Source organism: Panthera uncia, assembly GCF_023721935.1.
Source record: "Panthera uncia isolate 11264 chromosome C1 unlocalized genomic scaffold, Puncia_PCG_1.0 HiC_scaffold_4, whole genome shotgun sequence".
NCBI lineage: Eukaryota > Metazoa > Chordata > Mammalia > Carnivora > Felidae > Panthera > Panthera uncia.
Window position 1 is genome coordinate 7,418,606 of NW_026057585.1, and position 21,742 is coordinate 7,440,347.

General features: G+C 51.8%; 2 long non-coding RNA genes across 2 annotated transcripts in view; one reads left to right on the forward strand and one right to left on the reverse strand.

Annotated features, from left to right (window-relative positions):
* The window catches only part of LOC125913295 (uncharacterized), a 32,015-nt gene extending 21,750 nt beyond the window's left edge, over positions 1 to 10,265 (reverse strand). The window contains exons 1-2 of the long non-coding RNA XR_007454969.1: positions 10,136 to 10,265; positions 952 to 1,037 (exon numbers count right to left, since the gene is read on the reverse strand). This is a non-coding gene — a long non-coding RNA (uncharacterized LOC125913295). The remainder of the gene's footprint in view (positions 1 to 951; positions 1,038 to 10,135) is intronic.
* Positions 10,266 to 14,858: 4,593 nt separating this feature from the next.
* On the forward strand, positions 14,859 to 21,411 carry LOC125913293 (uncharacterized). The gene is made up of 3 exons (XR_007454967.1): positions 14,859 to 14,946; positions 20,555 to 20,694; positions 20,986 to 21,411. It is a non-coding gene; the product is annotated as an uncharacterized LOC125913293 (long non-coding RNA).
* The last annotated feature ends 331 nt before the right edge of the window (positions 21,412 to 21,742 follow it).

A 21,742-nucleotide genomic window follows, 5' to 3' on the forward strand; every position in this document is an offset into this window, starting at 1 on the left:
GTCTCTCTCTGTCCCAAAAATAAATAAAAAACGTTGAAAAAAAAAAAGTTTATTTATATTTGAGAGAGAGAGAGAGAGACAGAGCATGAGCGGGGGAGGGGCAGAGAGAGAGGGAGACACAGAATCGGAAACAGGCTCCAGGCTCCGAGCCATCAGCCCAGAGCCTGACGCGGGGCTCGAACTCACGGACCGCGAGATCGTGACCTGGCTGAAGTCGGACGCTTAACCGACTGCGCCACCCAGGCGCCCCTAAATAAACTTTTTTTTAAATGTAGTGAACTACATGAATAACAGTGAGAAAAGTTTTTCCTAATTTTTTGTTATCATCAACAGATAATAAGCATATCTACGGATCAGTTATCTTCTGTCATTTGAATTATATCTTTAGGTCAAATCCCCTCACATTCGTATGCGTGGAATTAGTGGGTTGCCGTTTTATTTGAAGCTTTTACCTTTTAAATGTTTCCCAAATTAAGCACATTTAAAAAAAAAACACAAAAACCATTATCCATAGTAGCAGTCTCCCTTCATGAGGGCCCCGGGGGGAATTTGACACATTTTCACTTCCTACTTCCTCTCTTATTCTTTTCTGCCACCATTTATGTGTAAGGAGCTCGGGTCTGACAGTAGTAACCGTTCAGTAACTGTTAAACCTGATGGGAACTTTCAGTACCTTTTATAGGAAATAAAAGAAAATCCCCGCTCAACTGCACTTCAATTAAACATTTGGAGAGAAAAAAGAATTTTTAAACAAGCAAACAAAGAGAATCCCCACATATGGCAGGGTTCTTTCAGGGGAATTTGCTGCTTTAGAATCTCCTAACATGCGTGAGTGTTGCAGAAAAATTAAGTTGGAGCTTAGGTAGGAGAAAAGGTAGCCAACTCCTTTGTGTCTTCTCTTTCTATCTTGGCTGGGAATATGGGGTAGAGATTATTTCACGGCTGACTCACCGAGGGGCACCTCAGCCTCTTCTCTCTTTCTTTTTTCCAGGAGGATCTGTTGACTGTTGTTAAATTCGGTAAGTCACTGTGGAGTCCTGCAAAGGAATGAGACAGCAGCGTGTGGGGAAACTGAGGAAGGGAATGAGGTTGTGCAGGAGGAGTGTGCACGGCAGTTGGGGCAGTGGCCAGGACTCCAGTGTAAGCTTCTTGAGAGGCGGGCTTTGTCTCTCATCAGGGCTGCACCTGCCATGCTTAGTATAAAGCTGGACACACAGCAGCACCCGGTAAATACCTGGCAGTGAATTAAAGAATGAACCACGAAGTCCTGTCAAACCCCACCATCGAGGGCTGAGCTAAGGAGAGGAGTATAAGAAGTGATCAGAAAAATCCACAGACACGGTATCCAAGGGAAGAATGCCAAGGGAAGAATGGTTTAAGTGGAGGGAAAAGACAGCATTGTGTCAAATCATGCTGAGAGGTCATAGCAGTTACAAAACAGTTCATTTGCAGTAAATACGAAAAACATCACAGCAATGACTTAGAAAATAAGGGTTTTGATGTCATTGTTGCTGTTTGTTCGCCTCATGGTAGGAAGTTCGGAGGGGCGGTGCCTCCACAATGGCCCAGTGCCTTTCTTTCTCTCTACCATTGGCAATGTGTTGGATTTCCCTCTCTTGTCACAAGATGGCTGCTGTGTCTTTGGCGATCGTGTCCACATCCACACCAGAAGGAGAGAGGATGCGCAAAAGAGTAAAGCAGGCCAGCTGAGTCTGTCCATTTTTTCTCAGGAACACCAAAGCTTTCCCAGAACAAGCTTTTACTTTCCTCTTTCCTCTCTAGGTCATGTGGTCACCTTTAGATCAATTCGGACCAAGAGTCTTAAGATTCCATCCCTGTGTTAATCAATCAGATTCATTCCCTGGGGCTGAGGAATGGCCTCTCCCCGAACTCAAGGGGTCTCCAATGGTGACTGAAAAGAAATGGGTTCTGTTGGAGCAACAGAGAGAGAATGCATGCTGGGTAGACAACGGATGATGTCTGAGGCACAAATCACATCTTTAAAAGACAGGATCCGCTGCGTCATGCGTAGGGCCCAGTATAAAACGGGATTCTGGAATGCTCTGTTCAACATACTAAGAATTTCCAGACAGCAACGGTGAAGCACTAAACCAAGCGTGGGGCCCTTCAGAGTACGGGTCCCTGGGCCACTGTCTTCCTCCCGTGCCTGTGAAGTCAGGCCTGGGCCCCAAGCTTTCCACTGGGCTGGGCAGCCGGGAGCTCAGTGGTCAACTCAGGTGAAGTGGGGAGGGGGAGGAGAGACGAATGTAGTGGGCTGAGGAGCTCATGGGGGTGAGGAAGTAGTAATGGCACCAAGACTCGCTGGAGAAAATAGACACGATGTGGTAGGAGAAGGCTGGCTAACTAGGGAAAGAGAGAAGAGCATGGGCGGAGGCTACATGTACCCAGCGAACTGCTGCTCGGGCGTTTTTTTGTCTCTCTTCTGGACCCACTTGATTTGGAGGCTGGCGGGGCTTCTGTGGAGAGCAGGTGGCGGGGGGAGCTGGGGCTGAGAGCTCCACTCACCCCTCACGGGGCACATGCTACCAAACCAGGGGATTGTGGAAACAGAGTGAGAAAAGGTAGGCTCGAATCCCACTTCCGCCAGGGATTAGCAAGACTGAGTCTCTGTCCCCTAAGGAGCTCGCTTGTCAACAGAGGATGGCCAAGCCTGCGTCACTCCGTCTATAGGGGGGGTCACTTGCTATGAAGGGAAGGCACGGTTATCGCCCTTTGAGCAGACACCCTCCACACAAAAGTCGGTCATCCTTCTCCCGCCAATTCCTCCACCACTATTGACCCCTGCCACTCAATACCAAGTTTAAGAGGAGGTGTCAATTTTAGTAGATTCCATTAACTATGCAATGATACTGTAAACGCAAGCGGTCGGTGGGATGGTGCAGGGAAGGGAGGGACAAGAAGAGGTAGACATGTTTGTTTATGTAAACCCACCCCGTTCCCCTGCTCCCCCCACCTTTGCCACCCATTGGAGACAGGCTCAGGGCTTATGCCCCCCAGGGATGTAAACAGTGCCTCAGTGATGTCACCCCCATCAGTGCCAGGAGATATAAATTTCATTTCCCAGAAAATGCAGCAGACAGTAGCTTCTGGGCAAACAGTGACTCTGGCAATAAATATTGGCAGAGGAGAGAGACCTTTAATGGAAGAGCTTTGTGAACCTAGATCAGCCAGGCTGTAAATCCCCAGACAGAGAGGGATTTAATATTTTAGATCAGAAGACAGATTCATCAGAGCAAAATAAATAATTCTATAGTCCGTCGGAGGCAATCGGCTATTAAAACGTAAGTATTAAAAACAAAAACCACATCTCAGGTAAGAAATCGTGGAATGAGGCGGAAGCCCCCTCACCAGAATGAAAACCACCTAGTCTGGGTTCACAATTGAGTGGCCAGGCAGAGGGGCGTGTCCTCCTCCAGGAAGAGCCCGCAGAGCCAAGCGGGAGATGGTGGGCGGAGCCCCTGCTGGGCTCAGGGGTAGGAAGAGGGGCTGAGGGCAGAGCCGGGCAGTCAGATGGCACTGGATGCAACTTACCCTGGCAAAAACAAAGTGTGCAAGGAGGACAGCAAGAACTCACCTGGAAAACACAAAAAAACACAAAAAGGACCCATTGCAAGCTAACATAGAAGTCAGAAAGCGTCCGCCGGATATCACGTGTCAACAAATACGCCGGGAAACTGAGTGCTATGACATTTTAAGTAATATAATGTGAATTTAATCTCATTCTGTATTGCTCTGCAGTGAGGTTGCTTCACACACTGCCCGACTGCAGGAAGAAGACCAAGGCTTGTCTTCACCTTGCAAGATGTCTGGACATCTAAGGCTTTGGAACCCCTTAGTTCTTCCCAAAAGATGATGCCGACATCCAGGGGCAAAATCTTGCTCTGCTAGACCTGGGACGTCGCACACCACTCCGCGACTGGTCAAGGCCAAAGGCAGACCTAAAGTGGGGAAGATGCACTAAGGCGATGGCACTTCCACACCTTTCCGGCCAGTTCTGTAGAACGCTTGCATCCAGGGGGGTAAGCAGTGCGTCACTGTTCTTGTCCCGTCAGATGAGGAAATGCAGGAAATTCAAAGAGGTTAGGTGACCTGCTCAGGGTCGCTTGACCTGGGGCTTCTTGCTCAAAGTCTGAAGCTTTTCTCACTTTATTACAAAGCAGTGCCAAATTCCAACTCGGCATGAGAAACTTTCTCTGGGAATTCTTTGTCTGCAATGAGAGATTCAAATGTGCACAGGCCAGTCTGGTGATTCCCTGGGGCTCCCCAGCAGGCCCTGACACTAATCTCATTCTACAATTGACCCCCATGAAGAAGCATCCTCTGGACAGAAGGAGTGTCCTCTGAGGCCTGGAGACCATCTTTTCTAGACCTGGCGCTGGTCTGAGCAGGCAGAGGTGAAGGTGGGTGTTCAGCCTATGGCGCTGGTCCCGTAGGATGTTTGCCCTGACTGCAGACCACTTGTTAACTTTCCTTGCTACCCGGTCTCTCTCCCACTAGTTATGGTCTCCCACCCTTGGCCTATATGGGCTGGAGTGAAGGTAGTGGGGCAGAAAGATATATCAGGCTCAAGTCACTGACAGTCTATACATCTCACTCTTTTTTTTTTTAATTGTTTTTTAACGTTTATTTATTTTTGAGATAGAGAGACAGAGCATGAATGGGGGAGGGTCAGAGAGAGAGAGAGAGGGAGACACAGAATCTGAAACAGGCTCCAGGCTCTGAGCTGTCAGCACAGAGCCCGACGCGGGGCTTGAACTCACGGACTGTGAGATCATGACCGGAGCCAAAGTCGGACGCTTAACCGACTGAGCCACCCAGGCGCCCCTATACATCTCACTCTTACTGAGAACCAGCAGTCCTAAAAATGTATCTGCAATCATCATGGCTGCCTGGAGACTGCCCCCTCTCACACCCTGGTGTCCAGAACAGTGGCCATGTTGGATAGATCTGTGTGTGTGTGTGTGTGTGTGTGTGCGCGTGGGTGCGCATGTGTGTGCCCACACATGCACCAGGGAGGAGTGGAGTGATCCAACTATTGAGCTATGCCCATATCAGTGGCTTTTAAGAGACTAAAAAGTATGGATGGAAGAGCTAGGCTTACTCCCCTTGGAAACAGGAAGTGAGCCTTTTTTGATATGTTAGGCCAGGCGTCAGTAACGACAACCTGTGTGCCAAATCTGGCCTGTGACCTGTTTTGGTGCAGCCAAGAAGCGAAGAGTGACTTCTACCTTTTTTAAGTGGTTGGAAAAAAATCAAAAGAATATCTCATGGCAAGGGATAATCATACGAAGTTTCGAACGTCAACATCCATATGATAAAGTTGCATCAGCACATCACCTCGCTCCTTTGTTTACATAATTATCTGTGGCTGTTTTCACAGTTGACATAGATCTGCAACAGAGACCATTTGCCTACCCCTGGTCTCGGCTTTCAGTTCAAAAAACTTTCGAGGGGAACAGACTTGTGCCAAGCTCTGAGCTCATCTCTGAGGGGACACTCACTGTTCTTGTGAGGCCCCAGGACTAGTAGAAGGGCACGTGGGTGAAGCAGCTAGTCCTGTGTTCCTAGAGATGCCAGATCCAGTCTGGGACCCCGGGTTTGCAAAGAGATTCCAGTCTGAAGTAACGTGGCCTTTGCAAGGGGTCCTAGCCATTCACGATTCCACTGAGGGCACGGTTTTGTAGGAGAGTGAGCCGGGCCCTTGAGGCATACCCAGCGGTCCCTGCGAGTGCTCAGGGTATGGGCTGGCTCTCACATCCAGGTGCTGCCCTGCCCCAGCCTGTTCTGACCGGATCTTTGCAAACAGGTGTGGGGAGACCTAGTCACCATAGGCTGATGTCCCTTGTGCCAGTTTTCCAGCAGTCCATGGGTCACCCACCCTCTGCATGTGGTTGTGTCCCCTGTTCCTTTAGTGGATTGTTTTATTGTTTCGCTATTGCTCTTTTATTGTGGGTGCTGTATGCAATCTGGTCTCTCCCTCTTCCTGCACTCCCTGCCTCACACAGGTGTGAAATGTCTCTTTCCCCAGGTAGACCGCCAAATCTCTCTGATGCCACCTTTGGTCAGTGGCTCCTCACAGGCGCCCGAGCCAAAGCCAGCAACCTTCAGCACCAAGCGTGAAGCAGTAACAAGAAAGCCGTGAATAATAAAATAGCGTTCAAGATGCCAGCAGCCTCCACGTCAACCTGTTTGGTGGAGAACTCGAGGACCCCTCCGCTAAGCGTGAGAGAGAAAGTCTACCCTTAAAAGTTATACAGGTCACGGGGTTCTGCTCCTTTCGATGCCCAGGGCACACACGGTGTTTGTCCAAATGGCATCCATGAGCTGAGCTCAAAGGTAATGGCTGATCCCAACTTGAGCTTTGAAAGTGAGCCGCAAAGGTAACTCGTCTTTCTGCTGAATTGCAAGGACATGTGACAGTCAAGGGGAAGGCCCCACAGGCACTGATTGCCAAGGAGAAGAAAGAAGAAAGGTAGGAAGTGAAAGGACCCCACTGGGACCTGAACTCGGGTCAGGGGCAACATGGAGGATGAGGAAGGAGTGCGCACTTCCTCCAGGAAGGAAGGTTCTCGACAGGAGGGGCGGTTCCGCTTGTGTAGGAAGGGGGCACTCGGAATGAAATGGGTCATCCTGGGGGGAGACTTGAAATGGGCTATGGGATTTACAAATGGGTGAGAGATTTCATTGGGGTGAGGGGCGGCCGTGCTCCGGGCCGTGGCATTTGCTCTCTGCGCCCAGTTTCCAGGCCTGTTTTGCCCAGCTGAGCTGCCCAGTGCCCGGGTGTGCTGGGCGGCGAGGGAGCCTCCGTCTGCGAGGTCCAAGGCCGGCTGGTGTCCTAGACAAAGCAAGGGTTCACACTAGGACAGGCTTGAGGTTGGAGTACTCTGGGGAGGCCCCAGACGCACTGGTGCCTTCCTTCACCACCACTCTCGCCCACGTAGTAGAAAGTTGTATATGAACAAAACATGTGTGATTCGAACCAGGATACCAACGCACTAATGGGAACTACACTGGTGGGATGGTAGAAGCTGTGTTCAAAAGCATGGTCTTCCCTTACTCTTTATAAGGGCATGGTTTCACAGGCAAGGATTGGGGGACGGAGCGTGAGTCTGTTGTACCTTCCGCATCAGCAAGCCCAGAGATGGGGCAGCTCTGGGTTGGTCCAGTGGCCGAACGGCATCGTCAGCCACCTGTCCCTTCACTTCCTCCTCTGCCCTCCTCACCTCCTGGCCTCGTCCTCGGGCTGTTCTCCTCCGTCAGAAGACAGCCGCCACATCCTCGCACCACAAAAGCCAGAAGCAAAGAGAGATCATGTCTTCCCTGAGTTCATTCTCAAGACCGAGGGAAGCTTTGCTAGAAGCCTTTCCCCGCGGACTTTTCCTCCTGCCGTGTTAGCTAGAACGGGATGCTCTGTCCAGCCCCGGTGGGATCGCTGGAAGGGGGATGGCATTATCAGGATGCGCTTGGATGAGTCGCACTGACTGACTTCACTCAAGATCCACGACCACTGACCTCAAGGAGGCCCTTCCGGCTGCCTGGCAACACACAATATATTTATTCCTACAGCAGCACTTCTCGGACTCTGTGCATCAGAGTCCCCTGGGGGCTTGCCAGAGCACAGAAGGCCAGACTTGGCGCCACGGGAGGGCTGGAGTGGGCCTGAGAATGTGCATTTCTGGTGAATTCTCAGATGACACTCGTGCTGTGGGTCCCGCCCGGCACCACACTTTGGGAACCACTGCTCTAGATCGCTGGCAGTCTTACTGTCCTAGACAACACCATTGGCCTCCTCTTCCTCCTCAAACATCTTAGCGCTCCCCCTACATGCCCCTCAATCTCGGCTGACACCCTGCGGCCTACCTCACTGAGAACAGAAGACCACCCGCTCCCACCATCACGACTAATGCACACTTTGGTTTCCCTTCTGCTGCTACGGGTGAACTGCCTTGCTCTGATTTAAGGCCCGTCCTACATCCGTGTGCTTGACCTTATCCCCTCTCTCCCGGCCGGGCTCATCCCTCCAAAAGCCGTTCCCCTCCCCAGAAAACCCGCTCTGCTATATTTCCATCCTCAAACCAAACGACAACAACAACAAAACAACAAAACCCCCAAACACCCCCTTGACCCCAATCCCTCCTCAGCCATTAGCTCAGTTGTGTTTCCCTTTACAGTGGAACTCTTGACATCTCTGTACTCACCCCCGCCCCCCTCGCTTTCTCTCTTTCCTTCCCTCTTGAATCCCATCCAGTCCAACTTCGGTTCCCACCTCTCTATTGCAACTGCTGCTGTCAAGGTTAGCCCTGACTTCCTGGTTCCCGATTCCCGGAGTGATGTCTGTCCCCATGTTACTCCGCTCGTCAGCAGCATCTGACACAGCCTGTCACTTCGCCCTCGGAACACCCTCTGTTGGCTTCTGGCCCCTGATCTCTCTTGGTTCCTCTCCCTCCTCTCTGGCTGTTCCTTATCAGTCTTTTCTGCAGAGCATTCTTCATTTCACTGGCCTCTACCGGTTGGAGAATCCCGGATAGAGTTCGGGCCAACATGCACACTCTCGCTTCTGCAGTTTCAGCTACCGTCAGGATTTGAAATGCCACCTACAAGCTGTGACTCCCAAATTTATATCTCCAGCCTGGATCTCTCCACCGAGTTCCAGACGCATGCATCCCGTGGCATGCATCTCCAGATATATTAACGGGCACGGCAAAATTAACATCTCCCAGACTGGGCTCCTGCTTCTTCCCCGGCAACACAGCACACACATCCACGAGGCTTCTCCTTCCTGCTCACAGCACATGGAGCCTTCGTTCTCCAGCTCCTCACGCCAAAAGCTGGGAGCCATCCTTGCTTCTATTCTTTCCTCTCCCACCCTGCAAGCAAACCATCAGCAAATACTGGGGGGTCTACTTCAAAATGTACCCGGGATCTGACCCCTGATCACACAGCCTGTGTTGCCCTGGCCTCTGGTCCAAGCCACTCTCCTTTCCTGCCTCACTGTTACAAAAGCATCTTGACTAATCTTGCTTCTTCCCTGGCCTCCCCCCCCCCTCCCACCCCTCCATCTATTTTCCACAGAGCCAGCCAGAGTGATGCCATTAAAATGTAAATCAGATTATGTCATTCTTCAGCTCAAAATCTCACTTTGAGCAAAAGCTGAAATCCTTACGAAGGCCTGCCAGGGACCTGGCCCTGGATACTTCTCTGATGTCACCCCCCACTCCCCACTTCTCTGCAGGTACTCTGGCCTCCTTGCGGTTCCCTGAACACATCGAGTACACGCTCACTTTCACACTTGCTGCGACTCTGCCCCGGGTATCCCTCCTGCAGAAATCTCTGCGTCTAGCTGCTTCCGCGTTCTGCTCTGATGTCTCCAGCTTTCCCTGACATCCCTAACTGAAACAGGATCGAATCCCTATCCTCACCTTCCACCCCAACACTTTCTCCTTAATTTCCCGGTAGCACATATTGCCTCCTCACATACTAGATATGTATTTGTTTATCATCTATCTGCCCCCCTCCCTACCACTCCTAGAATGTATGCAGCATGAGGGCAGGGAGTTTGAGCCTTTAACAGGCCCTTAGTAAAATCTGATGAATTAATAATGGAAAGGGGAGATCCCACAGTAAACCAACACATAACTAAGTTATACTTTGGACCCCTCTGAGTTAGATCAGTGGTAGTCAGTCCCACAGAGCCCTGTCAACTCTGTATTTCCAAACTGAGATTCTGGATCTACAAGGGCAAGAAACAGATGCTGGGGGGGTGGTATACCTCTGTGGGTACTGCCATCCAGAAAGACCCAGCCAGCCAGCTTCCTTCAAAGCTCCAGCTCCAATTTTCTGAGTCCTGGGCCCTTGTGGCAGAGTCTTTTTGCAATGCAGATAATTCCTCCGTGATGAAGCAAGTTCACAACCCCTCATTTTTTCTACATTCTTTTCCTCAAAGCTGCCCACCCCTGTATGCACAGCAAAGAAACCTTCCCAGCAGAGTTCACCCTCTCCTTTCCTGCCACAAGATCCCTTCCTGCCACAAGATAACACCCAGTTAAAAGAACTTGATCAGCCAAACTAGAATCCTTTTGGTAACTGTGTCTAGCCATAGGATAACCACCTGTACCTTGACAAGAAAACTGATCATTCTGGTGGGAGACCTCATTCTTGTATCGGCGTTAATGTGACTTTTCTTCTTTCAGGTGAGCCAAAACTTTTCTCTCTTCCCCAGACGATGGTGTTCTTTTGTGAAAAATAGAAAAATGCAAGAAAATAAAAAATAAATTTATAAATAGATAAATCGTACGATAAGAAAATAAAATAGAATAGAAAAACACAACATCCTGTGCAGACAGCAAGAATCCCCATGAGGAACTGTCTTGCTTGGAGCCTCGCCAGTGTGGCATTTAATACACGCCTGCACCACTAAATAGACCTGCAGCGACTTCCCTGGGTGATTTTTTTTTTCTTTGCCACGAGAGACCCCACTTCATGTTTTGGAACAATCCTACAGATCGTGAGACTTGCAAAAGGTGACAGAGGGACCCAACTGGAAATGAGACACAGCAGCAGCCTGAACCCTGCTTCGCCTCCACTGAGTAGGATTAAATTGAACTAATTGGACAAAGACGTAAGGCAAGACGTCTGGATCTCCGGAAGGGGTTAGGAAGACTTTCGTTATCTTGCCCATGGTAATGCATCGGCATAGCTGGTTTAGAACAAGTCACCTGAAGAGGAGGTGAATTCCAAACGCACTGGGAGAAATGGATTTTGCTGAGTGATCCTCACTCTCCACACAGTAAGGAGGAAGAAAAACCCTTTAGGCAAGAAACTATGAGGCAGTTGGGAGCATTTAGTGTTGATTGGGTATCAGAGCACTGTGAAAGAGGTAATCAATACCTGAATTCCAAATAGCAACTTCATCCCATCTGGAACTAGGCCAAATGCTGTGCAAATGGCCTGGGGCCACCCACTGGTAGGCGTGAAGGAGAGATTTAAAGTAGTGGGTACTCCTGACAGTTAAGCGATTAAGTTTCCCTTTACTTGTGCTTGAGTTGGCTATGTCAACATTTTTTAACAGATGCAGAACCAGCCAAAGGTCAAAATGCTTAATAAACTGCAAAAGTCTACAAAAAACCAAAACCACAAAAAAACGTACACACAAAACCTGTTGGATTTTGTTTTCTAGCTACTATTTTCCAACTCATGGTTTATGTATTAAAAAGCTTAGGTGACTCCTGTGCTACCAGTGTGTCACTGGCCCATCTCAGGTAAGTCATTATAGCTTCCATACCTGAAGACCTCTGCTCATCTTGCGATCCTATCAAGATTCAGGTGTCCCTGAGGAATCAACACTCAGAACTCAGCTCAAGAAGAGAGCTTGTCAAACTCCTGTGCCTTCAAGTCAGCTGGGCAATCTTGTTAAAAGATTCTGACTGCCTGGGTCTGGCATGCGGTTTGAGAGTCTACATTTTCTAACAAGCTCCCAGGCAAATGTCAAGGCCGGTCCAGGGATGGACCACACGTGGAACAGCAGGGCTTTGGGCTACACAGTCTGTGACCTGAGTTCTGTTTTCAATGATAGAATTTCTGAGGACGTGGCTTCAAAGTGTAACTGGTTAGATCAGTTGTCAGGAGCAGTGGTTCTCAGAGTGTGATCCAGGGACTAGTGACATGGGCATCACACGGGAGCATGTTAGAGATGCTAATTTTCTGGTTTCTACACCAGAAACTCTGGGGGGTGGGAACCAGTAATCTATGTTTTAAAGAAAATTTGTTTTAATGTTTATTCATTTTTGAGAGACAGAGCGCCAGCAGGGGTGGGCAGAGAGAGAGGGAGACACAGAATCCAAAGCAGGCTCCAGGCTCTGAGCTGTCAGCACAGAGCCCGATGAGGGGCTCAAACTCACGAACCGTGAGATCATGACCTGAGCCCAAGTCAGAGGCTTAACTGACTAAGCCACCCAGGTGCCCCAATGTTTTGATAAGCCCTCCATGTGATTCTGGAGGAACGGCGCTCCAGAACATTAAAATCACCTGGGGAGGGGCGCCTGGGTGGCTCAGTGGGTTAAGTGTCTCACTCTTGATCTTGGCTCAGGTCATGATCTCATAGTTCTTGAGATCGAGCCCTGCATGGGGACTGTTTAGGATTCTCTCTCTCCTCTCTCGCTCTACCCCTCCCCCCGTGCCGTCTCTCTCAACACAAATACATAAACATTTTTTTAAAAAATAAATGAAATCACCTGGGGAGTTAAAGAAAATGAAGACCTGGGTCCCATCCCAGAGAATCTAGCTTTTTCATTCTGGGGTGGGACCCAGGCATCAGGATATTCCAAAGGCATCCAAGGAGATCACTATCAAGAATAGTTGGCCTAGAACAGAAAGCTAATCCTGCTGCAGTAGGAGACTTAGCTGGAAAGCATCTGACTGAACCACCACAGACTGGTCGCAGGCTGGATGTCTGTCTGCACAGTGTGCACTCTAGCTCTCCAGGGTGACTGTGTCCGAGTGGGGATAATGCAAAATCACTTCCTCACTGCTCACCCTGCCATCCACCCTCATCCCTGGCTATTGTCTCCTTTTGCTTGTGATGTGTCTGGCTGGAACCCACCCCCCCTCCCCCCCCCCCCCACTGCTGTGCTGTCACCAGTTGAAAGTTTCACCCATCGTTAAAAGCCAGTATCAATCCAGATCTTCAGAAATCCCTTCCTGAACTCTCTTGCCAGATGAGATTTACCCTTCTGTAGATGTTCACCGCATGCTGTCTGCAAGTCTTATTTTCTTTTTCTTTTTTTAATGTTTATTTTTGAGAGAGAGACAGAGCGTGGTAGGGGAGGGGCTGAGAGAGAGGGAGACACAGAATCCAAAGCAGGCTCCAGGCTCCGAGCCGTTGGCACAGAGCCTGATGTGGAGCTTGAACTCACGAACCGTGAGATCATGACCCGAGCCGAAGTTGGGCGCTTAACCAACTGAGCCACCCAGGCGCCCAAGTCTTATTTTCTTATACTACCTACATTTCTTGACTCTTGCCCTCTGCTGAATTGTAAATTCTTGGACACCCAGGACGGCATAGCCCTCAACTTTGCACCTCTTCTGTCAGTGTAAGTGCTTCACTGTGAACCTAGTAGGCACCCAGTAAACACTTCCTTGAATCTGGGATCAGAGCTCCTGGGTTTGAGGCTTGTCTTTGCAATTAGGGCTTGTGATCCAGGTTGTTGGATATCTCCTAGCCTCACTTATCTGCAAAATTAGGATGTTGAACTAGATGATCTTTTGGGGTATCTTTCAAATCTCAGATTTGATGGTTCCGGGTAGTCTATGCTGATTCCTGGAAAAAGAAGTCTGATACTGGCTGCTGTTGGCCGCTGGGTCAGAGATGGACACAGACAGATGGGGTCTCTTTCCTCTCCTTGTGTTTCTGGGCTGCACTGTGACTTGACTGCACCCGAGGGGGCACTGTGGCGGTTCTGGGCACAGAGAATGGGTGTGTCAGGCAGGGCTGGAGTGAGGTAGAGGGAAAGAAGGTGAGGAAGAAATTTGGAACGTTGGGACCCCAAAGGAGGGCCTTCAATCTTGGCTTTACGAACACCTGATGTCAGACACCTGAACTGTTCTGTTGGAAGACTGGCCATCTTCCCGGAGAGACCATATGGAGAGGCCTTGGGTCTACATGGAGAGAGACGTGCCCCGCAAATCCAGCCTTAAAGGCATCCCTGCCAAGGTGCCAAGTATGCAAGTAAAATTGTTTTGGACCCTCTGCATCAGCCACCACTAGCCACAAGCCACTGCGTGATCCCAAACCATCTGGAGCCGGAGAATCACCCAGCTGAGCCCTGCCTCATTCCTGATCTACAAAGTCACAACACATAATGAAACGGGTGCTGTTTAGGTCACCAAGTTTAGAGGAGCCTGATTAGGCAGCAATAGATAACCAGAACATAGCATTACTCTAGGTGACATTCTATGCGCTTTAGCAAGCAAATACTCGACAAATGTCGGAGAAAATACACATACATACATACATACATCACATGGGCTTGTAAGAGTGCAAGCCATCTTGTGCTATTCCCACTGACTTTGATTCCGTGAGGCAGTTAAATGGGCTGTGGATACATTTCGAGAGCAAAATGCACAACCGCCGACAACAAGGGCCTCCCTGACAGCTGTGTGCTCATGATGCGGCACCAGGTGCGATGTTGGGACTTGTTAGACAGTCACAGAAGGAGCCAGGGAATTGCACAGAGAAGGTGGAGCCCTTACAACAAAGAGGGCTTTGTCTGCTCCTGAACACAGTGTGGCCATCTCCTGGAGGGGGGTGGCGGCGGGGGGGGGGGGGGGTAGGGAGGGGGGTGCAACTTGAAAAGGGGGATATTACTTTCTCCTCTCCCCGACTAATGTAAACCTCCCCCGAGATCTTTTGTGCAGTTATAATAGGGACACCTTCAGAATCACAGCCTCTTTTTCTGAACGTGTTTCTTATGTAAATGCTGCATCAGAGAAATTTCCCTCTGCTTTACACTTGAATTCTGCTTTTAAAACCTGCAAAAAAGAAACACAGAGAAAGACACCTTGAAAATACTTTGGGTTTCATCTCTTTTCCATTTTTACCTCAAGCTCCCACAGTTTTTTTTTTTTTTCTTCTTAATCCTTGTTCTTCAAGTCAAGCATATTTTAAAAGCATCCTCTGTTGAACTGGGTAAAGCAAAAAAAAACGGATGATACCGGTACATTTAGGCTGCCTGAATATACCAGAAATACAAGGCACTTGATAGTGATCTAATAATCCTTAGAATGTCACAGTGAAGTCACAGTGAAGAGCAGGGGAGTCAAGGGACGTTTAAAGAGGTGGCATCGGAGGCCTCAGTGCACCCCTCCCCCAAGCCACAGAGCTTCTGGAGGCAGCACTAGGGAGAGGGGGAAAAAGCCCTGGATCCATAGGTATCTCTTAGGAAGGTTTTCTTTTGTTCCCTGTCTCCCTTCCACTTCCCCACCACCTGTCCCTAGGGAGGACCCACCACCTGTTTAGTGGTTTTGACTCGCCCACAGCGCCCCCATAGGGCGACTCTCAGACCGTCATACACCGTCTTACTGTACTGATTCCTTCACACCTATTCACCTGCTTGGGAACAGCGGCGATGATTCCGTGTCGGTATCCCTGCACACAGCAAAATAATAACAACGCACTTAATGGATGAATGGGTTTGGATTCCAAGTCAACTTACTAGCATCACTTTCTTGGGCAAGTTCTTTCCTCCTGAAGACCCGGGTTTCCTTCTCTGTGAGATGGGGAGACTAACAACCACCTCCCTGGTCGTTGTGAGGAATCAAGGGGGTAACACGTGTGACGGGCACGGCTGCACACTGGAGGCACGCAGTAGGTCCACAGGTCAGGTTCAGTGACTCTCTCCCAGACACCCCGACAGATGGAAGGAGCCTAGCCTCTGTGCGGCAGGGGCGCCGGGAGGGTTCGCTGCCCCCACGGTACTGCTCCGCATTCCTGGCTGTCCCTTAAACCCATTCCCTCAGGGACCTGTCCTCTAACCTGAGGCTCAGATGCTGCTTACAAGGCAGATCTCAGGGAGGGAGGAGAAGGGAAGCGCTTCGGGCTGGTAATCGGTCACTGAAACCTCAGTGTGAACTACTCCCCATCATCCTTCCCATGGAGGAGTGAGGTAGACAGGACAGTGAGGCAGGGGTGGGGATAGAATAAGGAGACAGAGGGTGAGGAGGGCGTTGGGAATGTTGGGGCGCAGAAGAATCAGGAGCGGCTGCCTGGTACACGGGGAAACATTGCCGAAGTCAGAGAGAGATCAGGGTTCAAGTCTGGGCTTTTCCAGCTGCTGGAAGTGTGGCTGGAGGCAAGGTACTTAAGCTCTTTGTAGTTTTCGGATCTGTAAAATGGGGCGGATACTAGCTAATTTGGGGGTACGTCTGAGGGTAGAGGGAGGCGACCTGAAAAGGGCTTAGTCGGTGGTGGTGGGGAGGCGCGCTGGGCGCCGAGGACTGGGCCCTGCAGGCTGGATTCACCACCGAGCAGCAGGCCGAGGAGGTGGCTCCTCTAGATTGCGGTTACTGTTTCCCTTCTCTCGGCTGGATCTCCCGGGCTCTGCTCTTTGTCTGGGGCCAGCTGTGCCCACAGTGACAGCCACCTACATTCATTCCTTGTGAGAGAATGCATCTTCTCCCACCTCCCACCCCGAACGGGAAGCAGAGGCAAGCCTACGATACTCTTTCCTTCCAGCTCCAGGAAGGAAAGGGTGAAACATTCCACGGTCCCCTAGAACGCTGGGAGAAAACACCGGTAGGTGGGAGGCACTTCAGCGGCGGGGGCGTGGGGGGCGCCGCGGGCGGGGGGCTGCGGCGCAGGTGCTAGCGGGGCGCGTCCCCTGCCCCCGGGGCGTCGTTAAAACCCCCGCTGGCTCCTTCCCCCTCCCTCGGTCTCCGGCGCAGTCCTCCGGCCACACCGGTTTTCTCTTCCCACCCCAGCCCCTCCCACCGCTCCTGTGCCCAGTCTCTGCGTGCGCGAGCCGGGGACCGCGGCCCCCACCGCTGGTGGGGGACAGGGGGAGCGCGGGGGCGGGGGCGGCAGTGCGGGCGAGGCCTCTGCCATCCCTCTCCTCGCCCCACGCCTGGCTCCTCCTCCTCTTCCTTTCTCTCCCCGCCCCCCACCCCCAATTACACCCTTTCTCCCGGTGCGCTACCTCCTTCTCTCCCCACCTCCTACAGCCTCCCGGTCTGGACCGCCCCAGGGGGAAGGCCAGTGCCGTGGACCCCGATCCCAGCACCCCGCTGACCTATTCCCGCTTTGCAGTGAGAAGGAGCTCTAAAGACCACTCTGCCGCAGGCCCCGGCCGGCAGGTCCCAGTCTGCTGCTGAGATCCGTAGCCTGCGCCCCTCTCCCGGGCACTCCACGCCCCAGGCACTGCCCTGTGTGCCCCGTCTAGGGTGGCCCCCAGGCCCGGTAAACTAGACAGGCTCGCAGTCCCCACCTCTGAGAACCACATGTTGGGGAAAAAGGGAACAGTAACAAAGCGAAGTCGCAGTCCCAGCCTGTCCCTGGGTACAGACACACTCCATGGAGCTCACGTTGTTCCCTGGGCCCGGGAAGGGGCAGCGGGGGAGGGGGTAGCTGGGGTGTCGGGGTACTGCACCGCGATGGATGGAACTGGAAGGGAGCCTCTCACTCTTAAGACTGCGGGTCCTTCTGGCGAGGCCGGGCCCCAGAGCAGAGTGGGGCCTCATCCAAATTCAACCTGGCACTCTGGAAGCCTTTGACATTTCCTCTGCGGGAAGAGGCTCCACCATAGGTCACATTGCTCTAGGAATGGGGAAAAAGAATCGTGATCTGAACTGCGGTGGAGAGTGTTTACCCAAAATCTTATTAAGGTTTATTTTTAGAGCCTATGTCGGCTGGCCTTATCACCAGAGACAAATTCTAGAGGGGTCTCTCTGTTCTCCTGACCTTTAAGAAAAGACTTCAAAGATGAGAGACAAGCAGGGAGAGGCAGGCTCTGTCCTGGGCCGGGTCCCCCACGCAGCCGGTAATGCCTGGCTGGTGGGAATCCTTTCCAAGGGGTGAAAGGCATTGTCCAGCCCTTCTTCCAAGCCTAGACACCACAAAAGACAAGTCTCCCTACCTGCTCCCATCCCATTCCGGTACCGTCCCGCCTCCAGCCGACCTTGGGAAAAGGCCAGACTGACCTTGGGGGTCGTCTCACAATAACAATTACTAGGTGCCATTACTGTCCACAGGCTTTGCCTACAGTAGCTCTTTTAATTCTCGCCTTAGTTGGGTCATTATCCCCATTTTACAGATTGAAAAAGGAAGGCACAGGTGTTGAAGCAATTCCCCGTAGGTCACAGAGCTTTCGGATTGTTCTCTTCAGCACAACAGAGTTCTGGCCTGGAGGCACCCTGCCCCAGCCCTCAGGGGCCAGAGAGCAGTCTGGAAGATGGCCACACCCTGGCAGATCTGGCCACAGGCCCCGCCGAGGCAGGGCCTCAGGCGGTATGGATTGCTGCAGCAGAGGCAGGGACTTGGCAAGGCACTGTTGGAGCCTTGCCCAAAGCTGCCTCTCCCTGCCAGGCTGCAGAACCCATCTCCCATGTCTGCGTCCTGAACAGCCACCGCTTTCCTAGGACCCCACCAGCAGCTGGGTGTCTCCTTCTCCGTCAGACTCCAAGGAGTCATGGTTTTAACGGCCCCCAGTTCGCCCCGCTTTGCCAGGGGAAGAGGAAGCTCTGAGTGAAATCCCCAGAGACCTAGAGGGGTGGCTGGAGAGTGGTTCAGAGAGTGACTTGACTCCCCACTGTGAACCAATCAGAACGACTGGGGAGGGCCCTCCCCCAGGAGTTGTGCCCCCCTGGGGTTGGGGGGAGGAGAGGCTTGATTCAAAAGGGGAAGGGGGGGGGGGGGGGATGCTGAAATTCATAGAGGGAGGGACTCAGTCCTGCCCTGGCTCTGGGGACTCCTTGGACACCGTCCTTTCTTTGGCTCAAAAACTGCCCCATACCACATGTTTGCCAGCTCCCTCTGATGTGGCCAGGGGAGGAGGGGGGCGGGGAGGACAGTCCACATGGCTGGAGCACAGCAGAGGAGAAGAGCAAAAATCCGTGGGAGTGCCAGGAAAGCTGGAGGGGCTGTCTCCTTTCCTGCAGGAAGGAAATCAAGGCCACAAAGAACTAAACTGCCTCCTGGTGCAAGGCAGGGGGCCGGACCACCTGGGAACATTGCCTTAGCGCAGCAAGGGAGGAGGGCCAAGGTGGCTACAAGCCACAACTGTGTTGAGAGCCACCAGGAGAGTGTGCCCCACCCGCCCCCCCACATGTGGCTATACAGCTATGTCCCTCCAGCCTTTCAGTTTTTCATGCCAACTTTAACACACTTTGTGTCCACATTGGAACATACTCATATTTGGACATAAGCCCCCACACGCATCCATACTGGTGGGCAAAATAAAACACAAGTGTAGCCATTAGTGAAGATCACCGTCGTGAGATACACATTTGTCCTTTGACACGGAGACAGGCTCAGCCCCAGAGATATACCCCGACAGACTCCAAGACGTGTCAACTGGGCATTCCTAGGGAGGGTCACCATGGCCTACTGCTGGCTGCGCCCAGACAGCTGGCCCCAGAGCCCAGTATCTGGCACCTCCATGGCCACAGCTCAGTTGTTCAAACCAAGGCTGGTCTGGGAAGCTCTGAGAATCCGAGGAATTGCTCTGGAGATACTGGGCTTCCTAGAGAGGTTTCAGACACGCAAACTGTGGGGTCACCTGAGAAGCTCTGGGAGTGTCCTAGAGGGAAAGGAAAGTTTTATCTAACTTTGGCCTAAAACTTCCACGAGGTCAGTGCTGATCAACAGTGCTCCTCGGCCCCACGGCGTCCCCTGGCTTGGATGCCAAGGATCACGGTGCCCCCAGTTCGCTCCGTGTGTAGATAGATCCACACAGGAAAAGCACAGACCTGGAGGCTGGATAGTGTGGGTTAATAGCCCAAATTATGGAGTCAGATGGCTGGGTCTGAATCTGTGCTCTGCCACTTACTGTGTGACCCTGGGCAAGTTACTTAACCTCTCCAGGCTAAGCTTCCTCAATTGTGAAATGAGAGCAATGATAATCTTTACACCCTAGGACTATTTTAAGAATTAAATGGACACAGTTGAGCGAAGTGCTTAAACAGTACAAAGCAAGTTCTAAGAACCTGGGTAGTCCGGTGAGAGGGTCTGGGGCCCAAGGGGCAGGCAATGGGGTGTCTGGGGAGTGGAGGGTGGCCTGGAGAGAGGCGAATGGTCAGGAAATGACCACAGACCCGAGTCTCTGTGTGTCAGCTTGAGTATTCTGGAGGGGAAATAAATCAGAGCATATTTCCTCAGGGAGCACGGTGTGCTCAGCCAGAAAGCCGCAGAACACAGGAACATTCTCTCATTACGGTATAATAATATCCAAGATAATGTTCTCCTTTCACAGGAGCCCAGAGCACTTAGAGATTGCATTGTCAGAGTCCCACTTGCATGGGCCCTGGGCTGGGTGGCTGAGACTGCCAGTGCCGGTCCGCTGCTGTAGTGGGGATGACAGAACCTGGGCCACGGGCACTGTGGGCCCAGCCGCACTCAGCAGAAGGACTGTAGCCTCCGTGCTCCCGTAGCAGGTCTGCTGGCACATGGCTGACCCGTGGAGAGACGACTGCCCTTGGAGGTCCTCACCAGCTTAGAAAAGCACAGAGGCCTTGGAGGGGCTTTCCAGAAGCAGGGGATCTCTCTATGCTCACTGCACTGCCAACAGGAGAAACGGGGGGCAGGGGGTCTAGTCCTGAAAGTTGGCACTTACTTCCCGGCAGCCTTTGCAGGCTATGTCTGTGTCTAAGGTCCCCTGAGCCGGGGCAAAGCAGACAGAGGGAGACCCCACAAGAGAGGGCAGGAAATGACTTCTCTTCTGTCCAGTGCAAGCCCTCCCTAGGCTGTGGACTCTGTTTGGGTGAAGAAACCCAGGTGGGCACAACTCACGGGTGACAGCCCTCTGCCTCTCTGGTTGTTCTGCTCCAGGCTGGACTACACGTGCAGAGAGAGGCGTTCTTTGTTTGAGGAGACACAGACCCACTGAAGGATTGCATGAGCCCAAAGTAATTTCAGAGACCTAATGACTTGAGAGGGTCACCTAAGCAAAGAAAAGTTGCCAAAGATCGGTATGTTTCAGGTCCGGGGAAGGCTCACTACTTTTCTCCTTTTTTTTTTTTTTTTTTTTACGTTTATTTTTGAGAGACAGAGAGTGAGTGGGTGAGGGACAGACAGAGGGAGACACAGAATCTGAAGCAGGCTCCAGGCTCTGAGCTGTCAGCACAGAGCCCAATACGGAGCTCGAGCCCAGCAACCATGAGATCATGACTTGAGCTGAAGTTGGACGCTCAACTGACCGAGCCACCCAGGCGCCCCTACTTTTCTCCACTCTTAAGCCAGGTTTGATGTTTCCCTTTTAGGAGAAAGACGGAAGCATGTGATTCCTGAATGAAGAAGTTCTTCACGCCCCTATTCCAGACCTCCTGCCTGCCTGGGCTCCCATGCAACCCTCGTGCTCAAAGATGACTCCATACATGCCTTCGGCGAAGAGTGGCATAGACCCATTTCCACAAGTCATGGCATAGACCCATTTCCCCCACACTGGCAACTGGCACCAGGGAACCTCATCGTCTTAGCACCTTTTGCCTGGATTTCTGCAAGGTCTAGGTCTCGTATGGATGCCATGAGACAAGACCATTGTACTCCTAGCGCTTAAGGTAGAGACAGACATGCAGCGGGTGCTCACGGCTTCTCAACTGCCTCCCTATTGCCAATGGCCAACCAGCGACGGCCCGACGGCAACGATTTTACCACCGTTGGCCGAGTATGAATTGTGAGCCAGCATGGTTCTGCGTGCTTTGTGTGTGCTGTGTCATTCGGTGTTGTCACAACCGTCCGGGACAGGTCCTCTCCTTAACCACGGGTTACAGATGAGGAGCCTGAGGCACAGAAAGGTTAAACGCTTTGCTTAAGGCCGCACAGCTACTAAGCGATGGGGCCAGCATTTGAACCTGGGTAAAGTCCAAGCATCTAGCTGTGAGACACAAGGTCCTTTGGCACGGCCCTCAGCCCTCTCCAGGTCCAGCTCCTGAGGTGCCCTACCTTGGGTCCCGCTAACAGCCTGTGTGCCCCATCTCCCTGTTTCTGTCTCTGTCTCTCTGCCGAGGCTCTGCCGAC